Genomic DNA, 11,955 nt, shown 5'->3' on the forward strand with positions numbered 1-11,955 from the left:
AATCCTGGCTCCACCCCTTACAAGCTTTGGGAGCTGCTCTCAGTCCCTCAAATGTGAAACAGGAATGATAATAACTAACTCGTGGGCTCTAAGGAGGATTAAAGAAAGTTAACACATGTAAGTACTCAGCATAGGGCCGAGGACTATTGGCACATAGTAAGTGTTCACTAAATGTCAGGTAGCGCCATTGCCTTGGTTTCCTTTTTTCCCCCTAGAGAAGAAGGCTGAGCACGCTCACAACGAAGTCTTAGTGCTGGAGCGCTTTCACAAAAGGAAAAGACTGAGCTCAAAAGAAATAGAATGCCAGAATTCGGGGACTGAGGTTGAGGTTTCCAGCTGCGTGTTATTTTAAGGCACGAGCAGGTAGTGTCACGAAGACTCGCGGCAGCTTGGTGATGGCCACAGAGATGCCGCTGGCAAGCAGATCAGTCGGCAGAGCCCGGGGTGTTCCTCGGAGATTCAGGCCAGAGGCCCCAGCTGGATTCTTTTTGTTTTTATTTCTAAGGAGACGCTAGCAGAGAGGGAAACTTGGATTCAGAGATTAAAATGAGGGTGTTGGATGAGACGATCTCTAAGGACTGTTCCAGCACGCTGCAAGGCACTCAGTCCGTGAGCATGACTAAAAGAAGAGAGATTTTAAGTATTTAAGGCAGGAAAATTCAGGCAGATGCTCAGGAAAATATGTCCCAACCAAATTCCTGCTGAGCCTCAAAATACCCTGGAAAGGGAAATGATGTGTCTCATACCCAGAGTTATGGAAAATAAGATGAAGTCCATGAGGTTGGGGGGAAATCTTACACTGGCAGAGAGATAAGCTTCTCTATCCAGCCAGTCTCTCCTCATTTCACCAGGGCTAGAAGTTATGTTTTGTCAAAGGAAGCTTTAAAAGGATTTGGATGAACAAGCTCAACAGTGGCTACGATCAAATTATCCCTATTCTCTTTTGAAATCTCCTGTGTGATCAATGGTTATTAGGCCCAGACTTACAAGGTTAAAATAATTTATGAATTATATTTGTGTGACTGTCTGGAAATCTCAGGGCTAATGTAATGGCCTCATATGTCTCTATGAAGCAGCTCAAATAGTTGCACTATGTAGTATGAGTGTGCTCTAAGGCCATAAAATTAGACTGTAAAACTCTCTTTGATGGATAAGGATATTAAAATGGAATTAAAGTATTGTTACAAGAGAGGAATTCCTGTGCTTCGAGAGATGAAAGATGGGGGAAGCTTTGAAAAGTCCAAGGATGAGACAAGCAGCTGCTATATAAATCTCTGCTATTATTCTACCAAAGCATCCCTGAAGTTTCTAGTCCAAGATCTTTTGTCCTACACAAACACCAATCATTCTGCCAAGAGGTTGGCTCAATATTCAATGCAGGGGCTGAAGCTACTCAATTAGTTCATCAGTAAAGCCTCAGACTCGCCACGCTCCTTCCCGCTCAGCCATTCAGACTCTAAGATGGCTTTTGTCACCCTGCTCATCATTCTTCAGAGGAAAGAAGAAGGGAGGGGAAGAGAAATTATGTAAGACAGCAGCAGAAATCTGAGAAAGCAGTCTTCCGCTGGAGCTGTCTTCCTGCTCACACCCAGCTCCACCATCTTAAAAGCACAGCAAAGTTTTAAAAAGAAAATCAAAGCATTATTAACGTTATGGCTCCAGCTTGGCTCTTTTTTTTTTTTTTTTTTTTTTTTTTTTTTTTTTAGGCACAGAGGACTTGTCTGTTAACACTGATTCCCTGTATTTCCCGCTGTCCGCTGCTTTGGGAAGGAGATTCTCATATGGTAATGACCTCAGACAACAGCAAGTATGTTGGGTTCTTATCATTTTTGGAAAAAGTGGTTCCATTCAGGGAGGTTACAATACCAGGTGGAGGAAATATATTCCCCCACCCCCAAAATGAAATTGGCCCTGTCTCTTGGTGACTCAGATTTCCTACCTAAAAATTAGAAAACTAGGCTCAAGCTGGTGTCTCTGTGACGAGCCAAACTGTCTGAATATGTGAGAAGAAGAGGGTACAGGGCACCAAGTACATGCACCGGGGGACTGACTCATGCTTTGGCAATGGTGGAGTGCCAAATAGCATCTCAGTGAAAGGTTTTCATGGAAGTCAAAAAAATCAGCAAAAAAGATTTTTGGGTGATTTTTAAACAAAATCTATAAACAAAATAGGCCCAAATGTTTGTTACAATGTTTTGAACCCTCCTCAAGGCTAGGTTAGGCGGAAAAAAATCTAAAACTTCAGTTCAAATTCCAGGCTACCAGAAAACTTTTTTTTGCCACCCGAACCTCAATCATATCATCTGCAAAGTGGGAATGAGGATAACTCACCCTGTGTCATTGTTGTGAGGAGTAAACATAATGTAATTTCAGCCTCTTGCTCATAGAAAATCCTTGATAAATGAACAGTAGCTTAACGAAGGCTCACATTATGTGAATTAGCACCTGCAGAGGTGAAATCATTCATTATGAAACTGATGTTTAATTTTCCTGGTACTGTCCCAGAGTTTTTCAAAAGTGTAATTTCTAATCATTTGCTGCAGAATTCCTCAGGATTCTTGTAAGAGACAGATTTCTAGTCCTCATCTCAGATGTGGCAAATCAGGGTCTCTGGGAATCAGAGTTTCAAACATCCCCTGTCTCAGGGTAATTCTTGAATATCTTAAAATTATAGAATCACTGAATTAGCTCATTAAAGCATTACATTTTCAAGCCATTGCTTTGTAAGGAAATATTTGTAGATGGGTCATATGTTTCCATTCGTTTAAAGCACTCTGCAGTTCCTGACTCCCGAGGTCCACAGAGACGCCGGCAGATTGAACAATCTGGTCAGTTGGGGGAAATCTACAAAGCCAGTCAAGAGAGCTCACAGGGAAGCTATCTTCACGTTTTTCCTTGACTTGCTGGCCAACAAATTCAGTGCTGTTATTTAGGTCCAATGGGCAGCACTTATCCAATTCCCTGAGCTATTAAACATTATTTTACATTATTTGCTCATTTAGCTTAATGAAATTCCAACTACTCTAGAAGATTCTGGTCCAACATCTACTTACTCTGAGACTCCATAGCCCAAAAGAAACTCTTGGCCCAGGAACAATGGAGTCTTGAACCTACAGTTGGACAAAGAGAAATATTTAGCAGGCATCATACCTGGGCTAGTGTGGATTTGTGTAAGAAGAGAGGTGAGAGTCTGAACAGCAAACACTGGCCGCTTCCTTGGCAATGGAGAAGTGTGGCCGTGGGGTATGCGCTCAAAGAGCAAAAAATGGACTTGGCAGAGCTATCGGGCCACCAGTGTTCATTCAACAGTGAAACCAGGCAACTACCATGAAGCCTAAAAAATAAATGAGCCAATTTCACTGGCAAAGACTGAGAGCTCCCCCTCAGTATGAGTGGAGCCTTTATTAAATGGAACCCACGGCTGAGTAGTGATAGGAGAATTGGAATCAGGGCATGGGAGGCAATCAGGAAGAACTGGGCTTCAGAGGAATAAATTCTTCCAGGGACTGGCCTCCTTTAGGCCAGAGCAATAGAGCTGTGGGCTGTGCAGGTGAGATTAACAGGGCATTTAGGTGGCTAAGTGATAGAAGGGAGTATAAATATGTCTGCTAAGAACATCAAAAGAAAGGGCTTGGGCTGAACTTCAGCAGAAATTAGGCTTGAAACTGAAGACCTGGTTGTGAGGAAGGGTGTTACCATTTCAGTGTTTCAGGGAACACTCCCATGCGGCTTCCCCGCTTCGGACCACCTGCTCCTTTCCAGCAAGTCCTTGCCTCACCCCTCACTCCAGTAGCCACCACTTCTTGATTTAGGGCCAATAGTATTCCAGTTCCTGGGCTAACTGCTTTATATTTCCTATATCACTTAACCCTCATGGTAACACTGCCACATAGGTAGGTAGTGGTGTGTTCACTTTAGAAGATAAAACCAGCTCCATGAGATTAAGCCACTTTCCCCGGATTACATAGAAGTGGCAGAGTCGATGTGTCCTGTTCTGAATCTCTAAGCATGGTTTTATCTTGCCCTCTTTCCTGTAGACCAGGAGGCCAGTATAGTTGGAAGTGAGCAAGTAAGTGAGTGAGTGGGGGCAAGTGCAGAAGATGAGGTCAAAAGTAATGAGGTGGGGGTGGGGGTGGCCACCTGATGACAAGTGCCCTTCAAGGCCATGCAGGATGTTGAATTTTCTTCTGAATGTGAGGGGAAGCCACTGGGGAATTTTTAACCAAGAAGTGCTATCCTGGGTTTTGAATAGAGCTGTGTGAATACCTTTTGGGAGAGAAGCGATGGAAGCCAGGATCACAGTTGCAGAGCTATAACAGTCCAGATGAGAGGTGGTGGCTTCAGCAGGTGTTAGTGGAAAAGATGTGGGGAAGTGGGTGGATTCTAGAGACCTTTCAAGGGTAAAAACAAATGGCATGTGATAAACTGTAAGTAATATGCCCAAGGTCACATAGGTAAAAAGGTTGGACTAGGATAGGATTGGAATGAGGTTCTTACTGTCTGAGACCAAACCCTCTGATCACTCCCTAACTACAATGAGCCATGGTGAAGAGTTACTGAGAAAGGAATTTCCTGAATCTGAGGCCAAAGTATGGAAATTCTGCAGCATGCGAACTTACAACTGAGTTGTTTGTGTGTGCATGCGTATGTCTGTGGCTTCTTCTCCTCTCAAACCAAAAAAGAGTTGACAGCAGATTAATCAGAATACAGGTTTTAAAGACAATTGAAAATTATCCCCCATACAAATATTTCAGCCCACATGGTATACTAATGGAGCGAGGTCCACTGACAGCCTAGAAGCACTACTGTGGACATGGCAAGAGGCAAATTTTATGTTTTAAGTTGTATTAGGTAGATGATGGGAGGAGCCACTCAACAGAAATGAAGGACTCTGCACCACATTTACACACGCAAACACCAAGTGGAAGATTGAGCAATTACTCCATAACTGCAGGCTGGGGAGTCAGCCAATTTGGGTAACTAAGATACAAACATGTACCTTGGCTGCTTCTCTTGCCTGTATTACTCAGTAATAGCCTAACGGTCTGTTTTGCTTAGTTGAAGAGAACTAGAAACAGGTCTCTCCAAGTTGGAGACCCTCCATGGGCCATCGAGGAGCCCAGGCTGAGGAGCCAGCAGGGGAAACGATGCCCCCCAGCGATCTGCCCTTCGAGCAGGCTTGATGTAGTTACCCTCGATAAGAGCCTGCTCTGGCCCTCAGATGAATAGTCCTTATTCTGATCTTTCTCAAAGACTAACCCTGGGACAAACTTGAGAAAGAATAAATTATAATAAAATCTGTGAAGTAGAGATATCCTTTGAGCAAATGATGGGACAGAAAGGCGGCACCTGAGCCACACTGGGGTGGCGTGTGAAGTGGAGAACATACAGGGAAGACTTCCTGGAGGAAGATAATGCCTGAGGTGGGTCCGAGAAGATGAGTACTTATTCACCAGGAAAAGAGAGATGAGGAAGGGAGAAGAAAGGCTATGTGAACGCTAGTGGCATTTCCCCCCTCTGGTGGGAAGAGTAAGTTTACCAAAGAATAATAATTAATAGATTAATATTCAGGCTTTACTATGCACCAGGCACTTTACCAAGCACTTTCTAGACACTATCTTATTGTGTTGTCACAGTAACTGTTTGGGAATGGTGCTAGTATTATCCCATTGTGTGTATGAGAAAACTGAGGCACAAGAACAGTTCAATAGTTTGCCCACAGTCACTCAAGGGGGTGTGGCAAAACCAGGACTTCAAACTACATGATTTCAAAGTCTTTGCAGTGCTTCTCCTCATCTCTGTTTTGTCTGTAATACAGCTTCAGTAGCCCTGGTGCCACCACAGTTTCCACATGTGCCCATGACAGATCAGAATGAAGTCATGCTTCTCAGAGGCTGGAAGCCTGCTCTCAGAGGAGCGCCCTAGCAGGTGAATCACACATAGAGGTGGCAACTCCACTTCTGACCTGCTTGCTCCCAGGCCAGCTGAGAATCACTGCAACTCTGCCCTCTTTGGTGCCTGGCACCTTGTCCCCGGACCTGTGTGATCTCAGAGCACTCCTCAGGACCCAAGAATTCCCTGCAGACTCTGGCTGCATCCACTTTGGTCTGTCTCTCTTCTTCTACCCTAACATCAGCACAAGCCTGTCAGAGGGTGGGATCCATGTCTTCGTTAGAATTTTCCTTATCCTTCTTCCCTCTTCCTTCTACTACTGATCTTCTGCGATTTCCAAGCCCTGATGAGGATCCAGGTTTATGTACCAAAATTCCCAAGACATGTTTTAATCATTGTCATGACTTGTACCAGGCCATGTTCTAAAGAATGAACAATAACTAGGAGAATTGCACATGGTCTTGCTTGGAGAAGTTTCAACCGAAGATGAAATTTTATGGTTCAGAACCACACAGCCAAAGCTGCAGACTCATCCTAGCGCATCTGAAAGAAATGAACTAATAACCAGTATTGGAACTTCACCTTGTTTCTGGGAAGTACATATTTTTAAATTAAATTTATAACAAGCATTTCCCTCTCAAATCTTCTGGATTACAAAAAATTATTTTTGCAAACATTCAAATCACCTCTGCAAGCTAAATTATACAGAGATTGTTCTGTACCTAAATTACAAATGATGACACCACTGCTTGCCTAAAAAACTCTTTAAGATCAAGTGAGAGTTTGTAGACAGCAAATATATGTTTTCCATTTGTTTTGAGGTTGGGATAAGAAGAGAACTTCATTTAAGAACATGGAACTCATTACCAGCTTAGATACTCGAACCTCTGACTTATTTAAAGAAGGGACAAAGCACTGTCCTCTTGGGGTGCCCGGGGTAGGACCGGGCTTTCTAGACCCCTGGTGCTCCAATGGCCCAGCCTCGGCTCGTCTCCTGCCACTATCTTTCTTTATTAATAGGGTATGTTTTCATCGTGTCTTTTTCTTATGTCATCTCACTTTAGCTTCATAACAAAGTCTTCCTTTTAATGTTAAGAGAGCTGGCATTCAGGGAGGCCAAGTGTCCTTGTTGCATAGTTCAATGGTGTCAGAGAATGTGCTAAAAATCCAGGTGTCCTGAATCTCATGATAAACAAAATGCCACAGGCATATCGAAGATATTTACTGTACCTCTGGCCAAGATGGAGGCGTAGGTGGGAACACTATGCCTCCTCACACAACCAAAATTAAGGACAACAAAGATTTAGAAACAAAACCACAACCATAACAGACAGAAAATTGAACTGTATGGAAGTCCGACAACCATTCATCCAGACCGATGGACCTGTGGCAGCCCAGCAGTATCTCCTATATCTCAGAAGGAACAATTATGGATGTCCACATTCCCCAAAATGGTTCCCAATGGTTAGCCTTCTTATAGGAAGCCAACATCCCATACGAGATCTTCATAGAAGATCCTCAGAAAGCACTAGAAAAGAGAAGCAGTTTGCAAGCCCAGCGAAAAAGAAGATCCCTCTCTGAATATAATTACGAAGTTTATCCTTCCTTAGAAGAAATGCAAAATTGGATGCATCATCTGAATAATACTCATTCAGGCCTCATTCACATGTTCTTTATCAAAAAATCATACGAGGGAAGATCTCTTTTCATTTTAAAGCCGGGCAGGAGATCACAAGCTTACAAAAGAGCTGTCTGGATGGACTGTGGTATTCATGCAAGAGAATGAATTGGCCCAGCCTCTCATCAGTGGTTTGTAAATGAAGCTCTTCTAAACTATAGGAGTAATCCAGTCATGAGAAAAATGATGAATCATCTATATTTCTATATCATGCCGGTGTTTAACATTGATGTATACCATTTCAGCTGGACCAATGATCAATTTTGGAGAAAAACAAGATCCAAGAACTCAGGATTTCGGTGCTGCGGAGTTGATGCCATTTGGAACTGGAGAGTGAAATGGTGCACTGAAGGAGCTTCTATGCACCCATGCGATGGTACGTACTGTGGACCTTTCCTAGAATCAGCCGGAAGTGAAGGCTGTAGCTAACTTCCTTTGAAAACACAAGAAGCACATTAGAGCTTCTCTCTCCTTTCATGTATATGCTCAGATGTTGCTGTATCCCTATTCTTGCAAATATGCAACAGTCCCCAATTTTAGCCATGTGGAATCTGCAGCTTATAAAGCTGTGAATACACTTTGATCGGTAGATGGAGTAGGGTATAGATATGGGCCCACCTTCAGCACATTGTATGTGAGTTCTGGTAGCTTGATAGATTGGGCCTACAAAAACAGAATACCCTACGTATTTGCTTTTGAACTACGTGACACTGGGCATTTTGGATTTTTACTCCCAGAGGCACTCATCCAACCCACCTTTACGTAGACCATGATTGCTGTGAAGAATATCACAGTGCACCTACTCAAGAAGTGTCCCTAATAGGACCTGAGGGTCAGGTCAACCACCAGAGAAAGAGGTGATTTTGCACAAGAGCTACTTGACAATGGATGAAAATTGTTTTCAAAAGGAAGGACAACTGCCTGGAGTGAACATATCTCTAGACTTTTAAAGGAATTTCTCATGCAATTCAACTCTCTGCAGCAATTTGAAAAATAGTAAAAAATAAATAGGAGCATAGCCTAGTTTTTTGTAAGCAAGAACATTTATTTTACATCCCATTAGAGTCTCATTGGATTAAGGTGGGGGATATTTTCCAATTATTTTTGTCTCACAAACTGTATAATTGAGAATGTAACTTCAATACATCACCTATTCTCGATTTAGATCTACCAATGATGTTCAATCACTTGGTTCTTTTCAAATGGCAAGAACTATATTCTTTAATAAATAAAAAATCTCCTAGAAAAAAAGATATTTGCTGAGGTCAGAAATAATATTTTGAGAATTTAAGGAGAGCTGTTTTGGAATTTGAAGCTATCCTGCGGTGCTCAAGCATGAGCATTATTCTGATTATCTTCCTATCAACTTCATTCGGTCAACTGAGTGTTTACCACATTACACTTTGGAATGTAATGGAAAGCAAGCTCTTCCCAGGATTATTTCCTCTCTTACTTTTTAACAGCCTTCTTTCGTCCTGTGATGCCCCTATATTCACACAAATACACTGTCCACACCTAAGCGCTGCTCTCAGTCCCTACCAGCTGCAGATTCTTGGTAGATTCTTGGTGAGTACTGTACATGTTGGCACAATGGAGAAAGGCAGGAGTTTCCTGCAGGAGTCTTCACATCCTCTAAGCACATGAAAGTTTATTTTTATTTTTATTTTTTAATTTAATTTAATTTTTAAATTTATTTAATTATTGTTCGAGTACAGTTTTCTGTCTTTTACTCCCATTCCAGTTGCTTATAAAACCCAAGCAATGGGGAAATACTCATGGACTTATACTCCTGAGATTTCTACAAATTTACAAAAATAATCTGGTTCTCTGGAGAACTTTCGTATATTAAAACCAAAGGCTTAATTATGTTAATGAAAGTTTTTTTTAATTTTAGTTCCCCCATATATTAGTGGAGACATCATGATGTACAGAAATGCATTTGAAATGTGTGAAGGGCCACGTAAATACATAAAGGTATCAATATAATCATCAACAAAGCTAATAAAATATGATGATATTGAGTGCCAGGTACAGAAGCAAAATATCTGACATCAGGTGAATGACACCTTAGCTGATCAAATTCTAAAGAATGTTCACTTAGCCACTTATGCAGAATAACTGATAGCAAGCTATCACAAAAGTGGTAGCTTGTGTTTTTATAAGCTTTTGTCAAGAAATTATTTTTCTGAAATGTAAATTAAAATTTCATATCAAGTAACAAATGAAACATAAGGCTTTAAAAGTTATCTTTTTGACCACCAAATTGGAAAAACATTTAAGATTCTATTAATTCCATTGGTAGGCACAATAGACAAGTGCTCTGGAAAACACCTCAGACACTGTTGGTGGAAACACAAATCGCTACAGAATTTCTGGGGCAATTAATGACCCTCAAGAATCTTAAAACTATGCATGCAATTCCATTCCACTTCTAAGAATTTGTACATGGGGAATAGAATGTGAATAAAAAGGTAACTGTGAAGAGGCTCACGGCGATGTTACCTGAAACAGAGAATGCTTAAAGCACACACGGACGTGGTCTCTGGGGTCACTGAGCTGCAAGGTTCAAATATGGGCTTTAGTAATCCTCACTGAGACCCTGGGCATATTACTTTTTAATTTCTACATTTCTAAAATAATGGTGATCACAACAGAATCTGTTTCATAAGGTGGCTGTAAATAGTTAACAAAATACATCTAAGACTATGGTCAGAGAGGGCATACTGAAAGTGCTCACATGGTTAGATTATTATAGTGAAAGATGAGAAATAACCTACATATCTAATAAGGGTTTATCTCAGCAATGTAGTGCTATATATCAGTTAACATGGTGTTACAAATATCTCACTTGAAAAAATGTTTATTAAAGGGGGAAAGCAGACTATAAAATAGTATTTACGTGATCGAATTCAAGCAGATGTTTCTCAGACATTATTTAGTGTACTTGAACTTGTTTTCAATTCAAACCAATTTCTCTTTTCAAAAATTTAGTTGTGCTTCAAAAGAGCAAAAACCAAATAGTGTTAATTTCAGTTCCTTTCTTTGCTGGGGTGGGGGTCATTGAGAATTTTCCCTGAGCTAATGTCCTTTTGGCAATTCAAATGACTCCTGTTCTATGTATTTTATTAGTAGAAGCATTTCTTCAACCACCAGGTAAAACCCTCCATGCCATTACAAAGTCCCAAGATCCCATCTAGTCTCATAACGCTACTAGAGTAATTACGTGCATAATTTACCAACTCAAGAAATACTATGGCCATCCGCTTTCGAATACTTGCAACAATATTTAAAAGCATGAACTATGATTCTAATCGTGTTTATTATGAAATACTCACAACAGATGTACTTATCATTTGAAAAAGTAATGTGGCCTTATAAGAATGAGGTTTTCATAATGTGAAATTACTGCTAAATGTTCATGCTACTTACTAACAAGAATCACTTAAAGATATTGACTTAGTGCAACTTCAGTATCAATGTTGGAATTGGTGATTCAATTGATTTGCATAGCAAACCTGTTATTTTACCCTCATTCAGCTCAGGAATCTCTGAATGCTTAAGAGGTAACTACTTGTTATCCAGGGCTTTGCTTGTCCAACAAAAGTCTACCTACAATACTCATAAAAATTGGTTGATCACCTTCAATTTTAAGCAAATAAACACTGCTGCCTACATGCTTACACTGAGCATTGCTAATATGGAAATACTTCAACTCTTTCCTAATTTCAAAGTTGTAAAATTAGGACCTCTCTGTTCCACCAATTGAAATTAAAACATAGTTATATGTTTGTACCACATAAATTTTTAGTACTTTCTTATCTGTCTCATTTCATTATTAACATTAACAATTTTAGATGCAGGATAAATAAATCTCATTTTGACAGCTCTGAACCTCTCTGTTATGGAAGATTTGCCTCAGCTTTGGGCCTTCATCTTTGGAACTAAAAAGGGTAGTGATGTGGTTTGTAAAAACTTTCTGAACAGTCAGAGGTGGTGAGTCCAGGAAAAAGACAAAAGAGAGAGAACGAGCATTCACAATCAAGCACCTCCTGAGCTAAATGATGCCAATTATATCCAGCTGGGAAACGCTATCAGCCGCTAACAGTGCAGAGCTTGGCTAGACTACAAGGGCTTTCCTGGACATCTGGTAAAGGTAAAGCTGACCGCGCCACTTTGTGCCTGGGACAGGTAGACTAAAACCCAAGTGATTAGCCTCAATTTCACCAGATTAGATAGAGTGACTATAGTCAACAGTCACTCTTTGTTTTTGGCCAAGTGGAGTAGCAGGTTAAAACAAAACACTTTTTTCCCCTTTCTCTCTTTGTGAGAAGTAGTTTTGTTGCTTCTGGTTTGAGGTAGATAGCAAGTTACTTACGTCCACATGA

General features: G+C 40.9%; 1 pseudogene; it reads left to right on the plus strand.

Moving 5' to 3' along the window:
• The first annotated feature begins 7,270 nt into the window (after positions 1 to 7,270).
• Positions 7,271 to 8,390, plus strand: LOC118985541 (carboxypeptidase A6-like; annotated as a pseudogene).
• Positions 8,391 to 11,955: the final 3,565 nt, after the last annotated feature.

Source organism: Sturnira hondurensis, unplaced genomic scaffold (assembly GCF_014824575.4).
Source record: "Sturnira hondurensis isolate 20B ecotype Veracruz unplaced genomic scaffold, ASM1482457v3 Scaffold0000648, whole genome shotgun sequence".
Lineage (NCBI taxonomy): Eukaryota > Metazoa > Chordata > Mammalia > Chiroptera > Phyllostomidae > Sturnira > Sturnira hondurensis.